Source organism: Polyodon spathula, chromosome 23 (genome assembly GCF_017654505.1).
Source record: "Polyodon spathula isolate WHYD16114869_AA chromosome 23, ASM1765450v1, whole genome shotgun sequence".
NCBI classification, from domain to species: domain Eukaryota; kingdom Metazoa; phylum Chordata; class Actinopteri; order Acipenseriformes; family Polyodontidae; genus Polyodon; species Polyodon spathula.
The window spans coordinates 21,705,493-21,721,527 of NC_054556.1; positions in this window are offsets into that span (position 1 = coordinate 21,705,493).

The following is a 16,035-nucleotide window of genomic DNA, read 5'->3' on the forward strand; positions in this document are numbered from 1 at the left end:
TTTTCTCTTTTTTTCTAACACAACCTAGAATGCTTTCATTTTAATATGCAATGGTTAAGAAAACCCTGAACACACTCTCTACAGGTCACGCTGGGTGATCGTGTGACCACAAGGCTGTAGAGCACAGTGTATACAGAATCTGTCAAAATACAGTTGATGCAGACCATTTGGAGTGATATTAAGTGGGGTGGATCACTGGTTAATGTCACACTCTGCTGAATATTAAGGAAATGTAACAAAGTGATATTATCAGAAGCTTGTTTCCATCGGCTCCCCCTTATATTGCGGTCGGGACATTTCAATCTAATGATAATAAGTGGGATGTGGTATTAACTGGAGCGATATTCAGCAGGGTTGACTGTATCTCCTGCTTGTTTGAGAACAGGGGCTGAAACTTTGGGAAGAAAATGACAGTGACTGGAGAGCCTCCAAAACAAGGCATTGGGAATCCTGAAGAGGTGGTGCGCTATTTAAACCTGCTCCTCTGCAGCCTCATCTTCATCATTGGGATCACCGGGAATGGGATTGTCATCTGGTTTACCGGCTTCAGGATGAAGAAGACCGAATTCAACATGTGGTTTCTCAACCTGGCAGTGGCAGACTTCTTCTTCATCCTCTGTCTGCCTCTTCGAATGGTCAGTCTCTTCTTGCGCCGCTGGCCCTTTGGTGTGGCTCTTTGCAAAGGGTATTACTTCCTTTCCACTGTCAATATGTACACCAGTGCCTTCATCCTAGTAGCCATCAGTATTGATCGCTGCATCGCAATGGTCTACCCGCTGTGGCATCGTAACCACTGACCAAAGCAACTCGCTCAATAGGTTAGTCAGTGCCTGTGGGTCCTGACCTTCGCCATGAGCCTGCCTTTGGCTTTTTATTCAAAACTTAAGGAAACCAAAAAACGTTTCTAACTGCTTTGTGGATATATATGTTGCCAGCAATGTTTGGGACGCGCAAAACAGCACTTCTCGGGAGGGACAACAAATGCTAGCCAATGTTTTAGCGGTCTTCCTGCCCATTTTCATTTGTGGCTTTTTAATTCCCCTCGGAGTCATCACCTCCTCCTACTCGGTCATTGCTTACAGGATGAAAACTGAGCGGCTCCACTTCAGTAACCTCTACAGAGTGCTTGCGGCCGCTGTGCTCTCCTTCTTCATCACCTGGGCGCCATGTCGCATTCTTGGGATAGTCCAAGTGATTGCCATCTACTCCGTAAGAAAGGAAGTCCTCCAATATTTACAACCGTACCTCCCTCTGGCCTCGAGTACTGGCTACATAAACAGCTGCATCAACCCCGTCCTGTATGTGCTCCTCAGAAAGGAGTTCAAAGACAAGCTGTGGGCTCTGAAGGAATACATGCTTAGAAGATTGCGGGGGACAAAAGACTCCAGTAACGTGACCTCTACTGGAAGGGAGCTTAGCCTCAGCCATACCTGTACTCCTTCTAACCATCTGTATACTGTGAGCTTGCAAGGAGGTAAAACTGTGAATAAAGGCTCAGATATTAACAGCAATAACCAGGCTTAGAAAATATTGTTATAACATACAAGCGCTCATGCAATAGTTAATGCTTCTGAGTGTGTTTATGAAGGGATGTTTTTGTGTTTAATGTGTAACACTTTGCTCTAAATTGTTATTGGCACTTTTTTCCCTGAAACAAATTTAAAAAAAAAACAACACCAATTACTGTTTGGATTTTGGTTATTATAATGCAATAATACTGCAATCGCACATGTGATGAAGTTGGAGAACACATTCAAAGTACCCAGTGATGCATTTGTAACATGTTTTAGCAACTTTCTGAAATTTCATTTTTTAATTACACAAACAGCACATCGTCGATTTGCACGGAGCCAAATGCTTCAGCAACAGCCAAACTTCCAGGGGCATCTACACATAACCCTGATTCTAAACTGAAATCACAATATAATCATTACTTTTTACTTTCTCTGTTTTGTAACATTAACATAGAGGTTCCTTCTTCCAAAAAACTAGGAGTTATAGACTGTTGCAGATGCTTTGAAAGTACAGTGCATGTTGCATAGTGCATTTTAAACAGCAACTCGGTAAGGAAATATCATACTTGTAACTGACATATTCATGTTTAGAGTCACTGGGTATATCCTTTTTCGGTTTTGGTCATTACATCCTGGGGACAGAACTTAAAAGCCCTCCTGTGGCCTTTTATGAAGTTGTCAAACATGCCTTCTCTCTAAGTACACCTGGTACACCAGAGTGTAACCATTAATCTGTCCCTCCTGTAACACTTGACCACCTCAGTGGATGTAAGAAATACCACATTCATATTTCTTACTGATGTATGCCTTACAACCAGCAAGAGGGTGTTGCAGTGGGGCAGGTTAACGGTTACACTGGTGGTGTACCAGCTGTGCTTAGAGAAAAGATGCGTTTGAGAACTCTGTTGAGGCCAGGGAGCTTCTTCAGATTGTAAAACAAATAAATAGGATGTGACGACTGAAACATAAAATTATATACAGAGTGAATCAAAGCAAGAAGAGGAATACATTAGTTAAGAAAATTATGTATTTAGTGCAATTACACCGGTGTGCTCCACATACATTAAATGACCTGTAAAGCTATCCTTTGATATTTTTGTATATAATTTTGTGCCTTCACTCTGTTCAGTGCATGTCTTTTCCACAGCATTGAGGCACTGAAACCACACTGTTGTTGAGATGGTTGTGGTCGTGTTTTAAGAAAATTACATTAAACCGCATTAGAGATACTTCTTCAAAATGATGAAGACTATGTATCCTTGTCCTTTAACAGCTCCTGGGATCTTCCTACTAATATATCTATTCATAAGACCAGATTCATCTTGTCCGAGTGTCATTTGCTTTGCAGGTGTTGCTACTATGAATTAACAGCAAATCATTCAGGTTTCTTTAAATAATTTGGTTCTTCATCACAACAGTTTGATTGCTAGGATTCCAAATGCTTTAACTGCTAATGTATTATTAATATATAGCAATAAGAAAAATAAACCCAGGTAAGAAAACACACATCATTTCGCGTCTAAACAAAATACCTGCATAAACATCTCTATGTAGAGTTTTCAACTTCTAACCCAGGTTTTATCTGCAACACATAAAGTGCTCCAGAACAATGATAAAGAAATACATACGAGTAAGGGAAATAAATATTGATTTTAAAACCAACGCTGTGCTGTAATGCCAACCCTGCCCATTTAGAACACAGAAATTAGAAAATGAATACACTGTGGGTATTTCATTCACAGCACACATGCAAAGATAGAAATATAATTAGCATGAAATTGCCTGGGCCAGTCCATTATCAATTAAGGTAAATGTCTCCAAAGCTTCAGTCCTAAATGTAGGAATTCCCAGCGCCTGAATCTATATTTAATGGAGTTCTCTGTTTCCAGTGCTGACTTTGTTTGTCAGACTTTTCTATCCATTAATTATATTCTGTTACATTTCCAGACATGCACCTTGTATATTTTGCCACTGTATTTTTGTTTGTGAATACAACCTTCAGTCATGCCTAGATAAAAACTTACAATCTGAAAAAACTATTTTTGTGATCACACCAAAAAAAAAAAAAAAAAAAAAAAAAAAAAAAGAATGTAATTGTTTGTGAAATACATAATCTGCCCCCTGGTTAAACTCACTATCTTAGCAGTGCTACTTTCTTGCCACAGTCCTCAAAATCTTTCAGGAAAAGACAGAGTTGGCTGCCCTTGGTTGATCGTTGAAATGAATAATAAAATAATGTCTCAACCACTTATAAACTTACAACACTTTTGTTTGTCATGTAACGCATCACATGTAATCTCAGTATGCATGTACTTCAGTAATGCAAGATTGGTCTTGATGCTATCATTGCAGCAGCAGGCTCTCAAGCCAAACAGGACTTTGACATGCTCTAAAAAAAAAAAAAAAACACTGTGAGTTTTTTTTGTTTTTGTTTTTTTCTAAATAAATGTAGTAAAAATGTCTCAATTACAAGACTAGTGATGGATGATTTATAAAGTTACTTGAATATTATTGCACAGGAAACTTTTTCTCAAAATCCTAGACTGTGAGCGCTACAATAAAGAGACCATGAGGTGACCAGCGGGTGTCTTTTGTAGGGTGTTTACATTGCGCTTCACAGATTAGTGACATACATCATATGCGTTATTAACTATGACGGCTGATACTGCAGCAGTAAGGGAGGTAAGGTTCAATAGAAGGATTTCACACGCTGACAGAACTTCCCTCCGGGTGTGGCTTGGCTTTGTTAAGTTTTGACAGGTTAAGATACTTTTCTTTTTTGTGATCTTTCAAAATATACTAAGGCAAGCTGTAAATTTGAACAAGGAGACAGGCAGCTTTGAGACACTTCTCTTAAAAAAACAAGCTCATTGTGTCCAGGCTTTCACAGTCTTATGCCTCACATTTCTTTTTCAGGCACAAAATCTAAACCTGACCAATCAATACTGCTGATTTCATTGGAGTTTTCATTGCTTTAGTTTACAGCCAGTTGAAAAGACTGACTTCTCCAACTTGTTACTAAGTATTACTCATCTCCTATCGATAGTCTGGTGTTAAGTTTCTCCTTAGTGATTGCTGTTAACGGCATGCCAGTGAAGATAACAGTTCAATGAAGCTTTGGGAATTCCGTCCACAGTTTCAAATCTCTCACTGCAAGCGTTGAAAACCAGTCAATTAGTTTGTCGCCCAGACTTCTTGGTTACAAATTGCTTGTAAACTGAATAAGTCATTCAGAGTTGACTTGTTATTGAACGACGGTTAAAGTTTTAAGGTGTGATTTCAGGATAAGCTAGGTGGTTAACGAGCTCTATAAGATCAGCTGAAGGGGAAACTGACCAAAAGTTCAACGTCTACTAAAACCAATAACAACAATGTAACAGGAGCTCTCAGGGAGAAGCAAAGTGTTGTAGTTATACAACTCTGGCCACCAGAGAGCAGTGTTGAAACATCTTTTGAAAAAATTACAATCTGATTTTGTGTACGTTGAAGAATCTAAAAGGCTATACAGTCATTAATGATCAAAGAAAAACAATGATGTGGTTTTCCCTATACACAATTTAACTGTGGATGCCAGCCTCGTACGGGGAGGGCTGTCTCAGTGTGTCCTATATTCAGCATTGCGGTGTATGGATTCGGTGATGTGCCAAAGCTACTGTGTGTTAACTGACAATTGGATCCCACAAAGTTTTGTGATCTGCACATTGATTTAATTAATCAAAATAGGGCCCACTAGAATGCTTAATCAGTCTATTTTGCTGGTTATGGTTTTGAAATGACAGTATTTCTGAACAGATTTACTGTGGGGTATAACATGTCCCGACTATAAAGCTCACAGTAAAGAGGCTCGCGCTGTATAAAGTTTTTTCTTATTTCTCTAATTAAGTTGACACACCAAAAAATTGAGAATTTTAAAAGAATACACCCTTACGGAAGTAACCTATAGAAAGTCCTATAAAATATCCTATAGGATTTCTTTAAAACCTTTTTAAATCATATAGTACTACTGTAGGGAGACCCTTTTGAGTACTATAGGAAGATATATATTTTTTTAAAATAATCCTTTAAGAATTCTCTAAAACCATTTTAGTTCCATAATGTCCTACAGTACCACTATAGGATCCTATAGGACATTTCTGTAAGGGTCTGTAAAACACAATTGAAAAAAAAAAAAAAAACTCTATTCTGCCCCGACGCAAATCAACTTCTTTCTCGTTGTCTTCAACGTCTTGAGAAAGACTTCTAGTCGAAATGACTAGTTTCAGTAGTTATATATGCACAACTGCTGAGTGTTGTATTGCTCCGGATGCACTACTTACTTTGTCGCCCGCCAGAAACCTCACACCTGAAACCCGCCAGTTAGCGTCAGCTGAAGCTAAACACACAGGACCGCTGCAGAGCGCATGAAGCGGTGTCACTAGCCTCATTCCGTGTGAGAAACTATGGCTGAGAGCCCAGTAGGTAAACACGTCCAGTGCTGTAACTGCTAGTACCAAGCTCCCTGGCTGTGTGGCATTGCAGTTTTCATCCAATATTTGCGATTGCTAAGGTAAACAGTTTGCCTTCTCCACCTCGTCCTATTGCAATGTTAGAAAGGTTTGCAGAGGGTTAGTGCTTAATTACTCCCTTGAGGAAACCTCATTCAGCCGTGCAGCACAGTGGGTCAAAGTCTTTGGTGCAATCAGAGAGTGGTACATCGTGCCTTTCACGTTACAGTGTGTTTGTGTGTGTGTGAGCAGGTGCTTTCTTTGTAAATGAAAATTGCCTGTTGTATATAATGTAACACATATATTGTTCTACTCTTCATGTTAAATTTTAACAGTTTGTGTGTGTGTGTGTGTGTGTGTGTGTGTGTGTGTGTGTGTGTGTGTGTGTGTGTGCTATAAATAACCTGCTGCTGGTAACAGTACAGACCACCGCCCTGTTAGAAATCTAAACTAAGGGTGGCGCTGGCATTTAGATTAGCAGAACCGCTTGTGCTGTTTGAAGAAATGTTATTGGGCACGATTTCCGTGCAGGGTTTTACCATCGACTAATAGGTAGTGTACCGCATTAGCAACAGCACATCAACAGCGACATGCTAACTGTAATAATCATCTAGGGCTTTCTGAGGGTTAAAGTCAAAAGCAAAACCAGCACAAGTATTGTATTGACGTGCCACAACCGGGTCACCAGTATGATGCTGTGCACCCTGCATTTAAATCAACGATTGCTTGCGCGTATAAGTGACTCTATGTTTGGTTGTTTGGTGTTGTTTTTAACACTAACTTGATTTTTTTATTTTTTATTTTTCTTATTTGGGTGCTGTTTGATTTTTGATTTTCTGGCTTTGGAATAACTTCTTGGAATGACACTGTTTATAGTATATATCACATGTATGAATAATAAATATGGTATTCATATACATATAGAGGGCATATGGTTATATATAAATTAATTTATATTGCTTTCATATAATGCAGAACAATAAAAACTTCAAGCGACTCACAAAAAAGCCGGCCAACTGTGGAGCAATTTCTCACTGATGCCACGGAGGGGCGCTGTTTACTTATTATTATACATCCTAATGAAGGCAAGAACGTCGCATCACAGCGCAGCACTTCTAAATGGGCCGTGAGGAGTTTGTTCAGTAAATAATCCATACTGCACCTCATTCTTCTCTTATCATTTCATTCCTGTTCTACGTGTCAAAATACTCCAGCCAAAGTAAATTATAGCTTTGTGTGTGTAAGTACTGCACGTTGACTTACAATGTTAACTTCTGCTTTGTATAGCTAATCGTTAACTGAAAGTATATTAAACCCATTAAACAATACAAAAAATAGTGTTGTTTTGTTTTGTTTTTAAGTGATTTCATTTGTTGAATCATTGTACTCGTTTTATTTTTCTGCACGGGTCTCGACCCTTTCCTTTATTAACTTGATATTCTTGCTTGAACTGTATGTTTATGTACAGCTATGCCCAAAAGTTTTGCATCACCTAGAATTTTAGGATACAGACATCATTTAAAAACAAGCAAAAAAACAAACAAAAAAAACAAACAAAAAAAAAACAAACAAACTACATGAACATAATTTAGATACTTGATTTAACATCATGTAATCAAACTGCAAAATGATTTTGCAAAAGTCTACCGAAAGCCGTAATAGTAGTACAGTATTTCATGTTAGATTTCAAAATGTCACATTTTTCATTTTTTTTCTCTGTTTTTCGTGAAGTATAAAACTATAAAGCGGTATGTAATTCAATATGTTAACGTAACATTACTCAGCTCGACTTTATGAAGCAATATTAGTTAAGGCTGATGCAAAACATAAACCGACTACATTTGCAGTCATATATATATTATATATAGATATATATCTATAATAATCTATATATATATTATATATATGCTAGACGATGGTCTGTCTTTTACATTATATAATGTAAAAGATTACAATATGTACACATGTGTGTATATCTATATATAATATATATATATATATATATATATATATATATATATATATATATATAAATGTAAAAGACAGACCGTATCACATACGCATTAGAAACGCGTTTCATATAAACACACAGTAAAATAAATACACAAATAAAGCGTAACCCCATTGCAATTACATTTTCAAATAACATAAATTAAATGTGTGTTGTTCTTGTTGTTGTTTTGTGAGCTACTGGATGCCTGTATATTCTAAATGACTAATACCGTGATCCTACTGAAAAAGAACAAATCATTTACATCAAGTGCTTACGCATTTGCCAATAAAACTACAATTTAAAATAGCTCGCATTCTGCTATGGTATAAAAAAAGAAAAAAGAAAGATGATCAACTTTTAGCTTCGCTAACAATTCATTTGGTAGTTTCTATGCTGATTGCTAGCGTGCTGTGTACGGTTTATCTCAACATGGTTGAGAGCAATATTCGTTTTGCTTGGATTAAATATATAATGCAAAACAATTAATTAGATTTGGTTTAGTAGTGAAAGGACAGAGGCATAATCTAATTGATTTGCCTTAATCAAAGTTTATTATAGCTGTTTTTTTCAGAGCCAACACATTCAGATTTCCAAATTAGTTTCACAGTAAAGGGATTTTTTTTTTTTAATGTAAACATTTGTTAACATTTTTTCCTCCTAAATAAATGCAAAATTGAATAAATAAATGAATAAATAATTTAGTGCAAATAATTAAAAAAAAATTATATTTAGCAATTATATACAGGTTTGTTTCATAAAGCAAAAGAATAAATATACAAAAATATTTTAAATGACTTGCACAACCTTTGTCATGTTAATAAAACAAAAATATTAACCATTCACTTACCACTATAACCGCTGTTTGTAATAATAATAGTAATAATAATAATAATATAATAATAAATAAGAGACTATGTACAATACATCATTTAAGGAGTGGTGGTGATTTTCCTGAATCTTAATATCATACGACACAGATTATAAACACCTTTCAATTGTTTTAGACTCTTTAGACATACAAAAAACAATAAAAGTATTACCAAAGTAAACACTGTAGTGTAAAGCCTATAATACTGAAATGTGTTTATAATCCGTATCGTGAGATTTATGTTTCATTTAATCAACACTTTCTGCTTTAATAGAGGTCGCTATCTGTTTTACATTGTCTTATGATTGTCAGTGTTTTATGGGGGGTTTTTTTTGGGTGGGGGGGGGGGGTTGCCCAGGAACAAGACCCATTTGAAAAGTATTGCAGTAAAACATTTGAAAACATGTCACAATATAGTACATGGCAGTAAGTATCATAAAAAGTACCATACACAAACCATAGGGCTAATAGTTTGGACTTGTTTTTCCTGGCAAGGATGGTGAGTGTGCGCTCCATGGTGATTTTGACTTGAATGCATTGCACACAGATCAGTACAATACCGATAGTGGCTGTAAACAATCAATTGCTGTGCATTTGATCAGTGACAACATTTTTGGTGATAGGAGTTCTTCCCAGCTCTTGAAAGATAACTTATAAAAGCCTACTGGTGCCTTGGCTGGTCTATTACAAGTTTGAATTGTGCCTACACCAACATTTAGATAGTCTCCCCTCTGTTAGGACACAATCACAGAAGTTATTTAAAAGTACGATGTGCACATTTCATGAATCAAAGTAATCACAAGGGCTTTGCTGGCTGGATGGGGTGGCCATTGCTTGACCAACGGGGTTTGGGGTCAGAAGGAGTTCAGAGAAAGCAGTGAGGGGCTCTTCAGCGCTATTTGCGCAAGCTGAAGGAATAAAGACTGTGCTAACATTGGGCCAGTGAAGGTGGCTGTCAAGGAGAGGTCATTGTTAAAACATGTCACTCACCAGGTAACCAGAGCTTACAATGATTGAACAAGGGTTACATTTGGTTATAGTTCTGTCATGGTTGCCACTAAGAGCTTTTGACATTTAAGCCTTTCTTTTTTTTCTTGAGCGTTCTTGTTTTGTTTTCAGAGGTTAGCCAATCTTCTTATCCAAGTCAATGGCAGGAATACCCTGTCTATAAACATACATTATGTAACACTTTACGATGGCCATAATCCAACTGTCATTCCATAGGATGTTAAATATGTGGGTTCACTGCACACAGCGTTGTCTTTTTGATTGATTTTGTTTTATTTGTAAATACTAAAAAGAAATGAAATAAAAAGTTTCGACTAGAATTATTTTTGTAAAACATGTTTCTTATACAGCAAATGACCCATACCTATGCCCATAAAAGGAAACAGACACTTTTTTAAGAATAAATGAGGATTACTTTAAAAAGAGTCTATTCTCGTGTTTCAAAAGGCTCTTGACCCTCCAGTGAATGTTTAAACACAGGACAAAACACTGAATGGCTGCGATACACACCATTACAATACTATCAAGACTTGAAAAATTGGGACTAACTAGTAAATGTTAACCAACAAGAGAAACACAATAGCTAGTAAACTTAAAGACAGGACACGAACAAACACAAGAAAAGAACAAGAGCAGACAAATCACACAGATGCATTCGGGGGAAAGTGTTTGTTCACTTAAAAAATATGGACCTCTAACATGAAGCTTAATCATCTGTCTTCTTTTTTCTTTCTTCCTTCCTTACAGGAGGCCAGTGTTCATGACATTGAATGAAGGTCGTTTTCAGCATGCTTGATGGATTCAATGTGTGTCAGACAGTATGGAAGCGCTGCCAAGGAGTCAAAGTCCCAAGTTTCCCAATCCTGTGACAACACCAAAAACACAGCCCCTGGGCCGAGCCGCAGTGTTCAGGGACGCACTGTTATTTATGGCCCCTGCGTGTGTTTTTATCAGGGTTAAAGGTTAGAAAAATTGTCCCATTTTCAGCTGATGCTGGCAACAGCTCTTGCATTACCCTCTAATGATGTGAGGCTAAACAAACATCAGAGGCACTAAACTGTATTTATAACCATGATTGTATTAGGAATTAGCAGCATTGCAGCCCAGCGAGAGAGAGAGAGAGAGAGAGAGAGAGAGAGAGAGAGAGAGAGAGAGAGAGAGAGAGAGAGAGAGAGAAGCCTGCCGCCAGCAGATCACTGTAGGGTCATGTTATCTGAGCTTTGCCATGGAGCCAAAAACCGGGGCTGGGGGGTGTGTGTGAGTATGGTGCATTTCATATGGTAAGCCTCTGTAACCCATTAAAAAGAAAAAGTTGTAATTCACAGTTCTGGATCGTAGTTCAGCTATGAATTACCAGCGGACAGCAGAGAAAACACCATGCTGGCTGTTTTTTTGGGCCAGCTTTAATGCTAAAAGAAAAAAATATGCTCGTTTTTGTCACATCTTGGTAGGTTCAAAAGTGCCCCCATTGCCTTTGTTGTAATCAGGAACTACCTCCAGGTGACAATTGAGGTACTGCATGTCAAAATGCCTGTGAGAAACTGTTAATACTGTAGTACCATTCTACCATCCTTTATTACAGAACCATTGCCATTGTAGACCCTCTGTCAGGGCCTGCAATTCTGGTGTGTTCAAGCATCAAATCTGACTTTTTATAGCTTTCTTATCTAAGGAAACAGGTGCTGCCAAACAAATTGGGTTTCACACAATCACCTCAACGTGGATGACAGTTTTTTTTTTTTTTAATTCCCTCAGTATATAGTACAGTGTTTATTGAAAAAAAAAAAAGATACGGAATGAACCATAATGCATTTCAAAGTCAATATCGTCATGTTGGCTACATTTGAAATCAGCTGCTTACAGGCAGTTGACATAAATCTGAAGAGCTGTAACGGCAAGGTCTGTATAAAGTGAGTGCTGTGTGAGCATGCTAGCTGCAAAAGGAGCAAGGCGTGGTTCCTTCCTTGCAGAGAAGGTGGAAAAAACATCCAGTTAGCTGGCAAAGTTTGCTTGTATCGTAGAAGCAAAAATGAGCCAGGTCCGCTAGTAAATTAATCCAGTGCAGGCTCTCCCTGGAATGGTGGGTGACTTTTTAGAAATATAGGGCAATTAACGTTCCCAAGGCCAGCAGGAAAATATTTTATCAAATTCTGCATTATTAAGCAATTACACTGTATTGACCTTACACTGAGAGAGAGAGAGTGTTTCATCAGCCCACAGGGCCACCAGACACCAAGAACCTGAACTGGACAGAACGGTTCCTCCAGGTCACTGCGCCTCCAAACCGGGTCCAAGAAAATACATGTTTTCAATTATTTTTGTAGTTGGATGCTGCAATTACAAGGCTTTTAGCTCTTATGTTCCCTGTCGGCTATACAATTTGATTATTAAAAAGGCACTTCGCCAACATAGCACTGCTGGGACAAAATTGTCCAAGCATGTTAAAATGCTGCATTATCCTTTTACTACCACAATGATCAAAGACTTCTGGAGTTCATATTAAGTGGCAATTCAGGCAAATAGGACCCACGTACAAGCTCCTCTTTGATCGGGGGTTGAAGACACTGAAATGGTTTTCAGTAAAAAAAAAAAAAGGAAATGTCATTGTCTTGTGTTCTACAACTGAAATAATCAAATACATTTCTGGAGCATTGCTATATGACCTATGATGAGCATACTGAATAATGCACCTGTATTTACTTTCATCCCAGAGGTGATCACTGTTGTCAATCAGTCACTTCTGGGGTACAATAAACTGTGCTGCCTTGTTTATTTTGGGATCTGTATTGATCAATACATTTGCATGGGATCTACTGTTTTTTTTTGTTTGTTTTTTTCGTGTCATTAATTAATTGTAATTCATTGTTTTTTATTGTTAATACTAAAAGTGAGCCCCTAAACCTTACGTACCCTAATTAATGAATCAATGTATTTTGCAAAAGCTGTGAGCTTAATTTATTAAAACAAGCTTTTTTTAAAAAAAAAAAAAAAAGTGAGTTTATTATTGTTTTATTTTTTTTATTTTTTTTAAATAAGACCAAGTCTTGCCAAAACTGTACATGTTAAGTACCTTTGCACAGGCATTCCCATACTTTTATAAATAGTAAAACCTTGAAGAGTGAGGGGAAGAAATAAACTCTGCACATTCTGGCGGCAAACAAACTGGGTTCAAGGACATTTTCATTAGTCCTTATCTGATCCTTCCCTGTGATTTATTTCTCAGTCCCAATCATTAGAGCCAATTGCTGTTTTAGAGGTCTCTAACTTAGCACTAAGAGCTGTTTTACCAACAGTCAAGTGTGATGTCATTCACGTTACAGTAATGTACAGCTAATAGGACCAGGTTGTATTGACTTGACAGGGATAGATTTCTCTGCTGTGACTTCTGTCACAGCTGAGGATTGTAATCTTTCTTTACCCACCATCAGCTGTTCAGAAAAAATGTGTTCTACAGTAAGTAGGATGCACTGTATAATTGCAGCTGGCTTTTAGAAGATGCTTGACACAAGGTAATGCTGGTTTAGAATGCACACAAAAACCTTTGAAGTAGTTCCTTTATTTAGTAATTTGCAGTAATTATCTATTGAAATATATAACTCTTGTGGAAATGTAATGTAAGAAGTGTACTGCCATTCAGTGCATTGCTTCCAGTAAGGCAGGGCTGTGGCTAGGAACATGAACAGAATCAAAGAATCAAAATACAGTTCTGACCCAATGTAAATCATTAGGGCCAAATTTAAAGCATCACAACTGTAGTGCAAATACAAACAACACTAGGAGGCGTATTAACGGCCCAAGTGAGATCTTTAAAGTGTCATTCTCAGGACTGACAGAGCGCTGATTTCATTCAGAATGCTATGACTGTTAAGTGCTCAGACTGGCTCGAAGAAGCCAGAGGGAAAGCTATTCTGAGAGCATGACAGCAACTGGCTGCATTTCTCAACCAGACTCAAGTGCCATCAGACACAATGTCAAATTTGGACCCCGGTCCTGTGTTATGTCACATTGGATTATTTTAAGAAGGGAGAGGCTCTGAAACTAATAGTGAGCAGAAGATTGCATATTACAGCACAGTGTTCCTAGGTGTTGGGCTTGCTACATTCTTCCACAGTAAGGTCTTCTCTGCAGCCTGTCTTATCAGAGAGCAGATTTTGTTTCAGCTTTAGTAGCACAAGTTTCCTTGCTCCTTGAAATCTGCTTACCACTGTATCCCACTCCTAGCTCTCAGTGACTCCATCCTTCCTGAAATAGCGTTCCCCAGACTGGAAGAGCAGTCTGTGCCGGGGGGGGGGGGTGTATGGACAATTTCAGTGACACCACGACTGGACTCCTCACCACAGTTGCTGCTCATTCTCTAGTTCACCCCCTCTTAGCAGTGTAATTGTTCAAATACAGTACAGAAGAATCATTGAAAAAGGAGCTGGAATCTGTGTGTCTGGCCATACAGCTTTGACTGTTGCCAATACATTTTTATGTCTTGGCAATGTTCAGACTTTTGTTTATTTTGTTCACTTGTTTCTATTGGGTTTAAGTGTTAGTTAGAAGGACAATCGTAAACAGGTTTAGATTTTGTGCAACTGTATCAGATTCTCAGAGATCCTTACTCCAAGTTGTCTTTAGGACAGTTTTTTTTTTTTTAATTAAAGGAAAAAAAAAAAAACACACCGAACAATAACCAAAAGCCATATCATTTAGTGGACTGTTGATTATTTCCTATTCATTTTAGAATTGGTATTTTTTCCTTTGCATTGAGAATCTGGTCAATATGTTTCAGACTGGTTTTAGCTGCATGAAGGACTCTGTTATGAGTGCCTTGAATGAAGGCAATAAACTAAACCTGATTTCCTGCGCTACCCACCCACTTAAATCAGCTCTGCACGGCTCCTGACCCAAACACAGTGTAATATACATGCAATTAACTAGGCAAATAGAGTACTTGCCAAATGAACTTTATCGCGTGCAGTGAAAGCAGAAGATCTTACTGAATGTGCATTATGGGTGCATCTGTGCATGAAATGCACCAATAAAATCATTAACTTTATTTACAGTTAGAGGCCATTTATGTGCCATTTTGTCTATGGGCGTTTAACATCAGTTCATGGAACAGGTCAATTATATACTTCTATATTTGCTTTGTTTCAATCAGTATGCTCTTTGCAATAGCCCGCCGAATGCCAGTTCACCCTTCTGTTTCTAAGCTTAAAGTTTAACCGTTGCTGTTCTGACAACAAATCACAGCATCTCCACATGTCAGAGGCACCTTGAGGACTCTTGTAGAACAAGAGCTCTCTAAATATCTCATAAAATCCTGACCAGGGTTTCACCCTGCTTCACTCACTGTATGAAAAGAAGCCAGTTACATAAGAAGGGCTGCATTGGTTTCTTCACCTATATGCAACGAGACCCTGACACACATTTTCATTTGTGCCCATCCATGTGAGAACTTAAAGGTCTCAGCATGAAATTTCTGTCTGTTTTTGGTAATAATGAGTATTAAAGAATTAAAACAAAAGCATTACCAGTGAAGAAGATACCGTGAAAAAGGAAATAAAAAATGCTTCAAGGATTTACTGATCTAGCTCCTCTGACAGCAAGATTTTCAACAGGCTCTTGCTTTGTAATTTTCATTTGTTCCTACAAAGCGAGTTTCTATATGTACTTGAAGTCTTGTTTCCACCCACAGCTGTGATTATTTTGAAATCAGTCCAATTAGATTCCTTTGGCAGCACAGCAATGTTGACGAAGTTTGAATTGGACAACTTTATGTCCTTCCATGCGTTGACTCTGCAAAATCCGATATATAAAAGTATACTGCAGGGCTACCATTTTGATTTCATCCAGGGCAATGTTAACTATATATACACAAGTACTGTTTAAACTGACAGACTGAAGCTAGATGTTACCAAGCAGCAAGGTCAATGAAAACCAGTGGACAAACACTGGAAAGAAACCATCTAGAAAGGATTTCTAAAAGAGTTTGCAGCATCATTTAACAAACTTTACAGAACAGGCACAAAAAAAAAAAAAAAAAAAACATATATTTTATTTTCTGTGTAACAGTTATTATGATGTCAAGTGAACTTTGCACATCAGAGTACAATATCTGTTTTGTATCCATAGCAACCAATCTTTGTTGTCAAGCCTCAGACTGATTAAGAATGCTGGGGT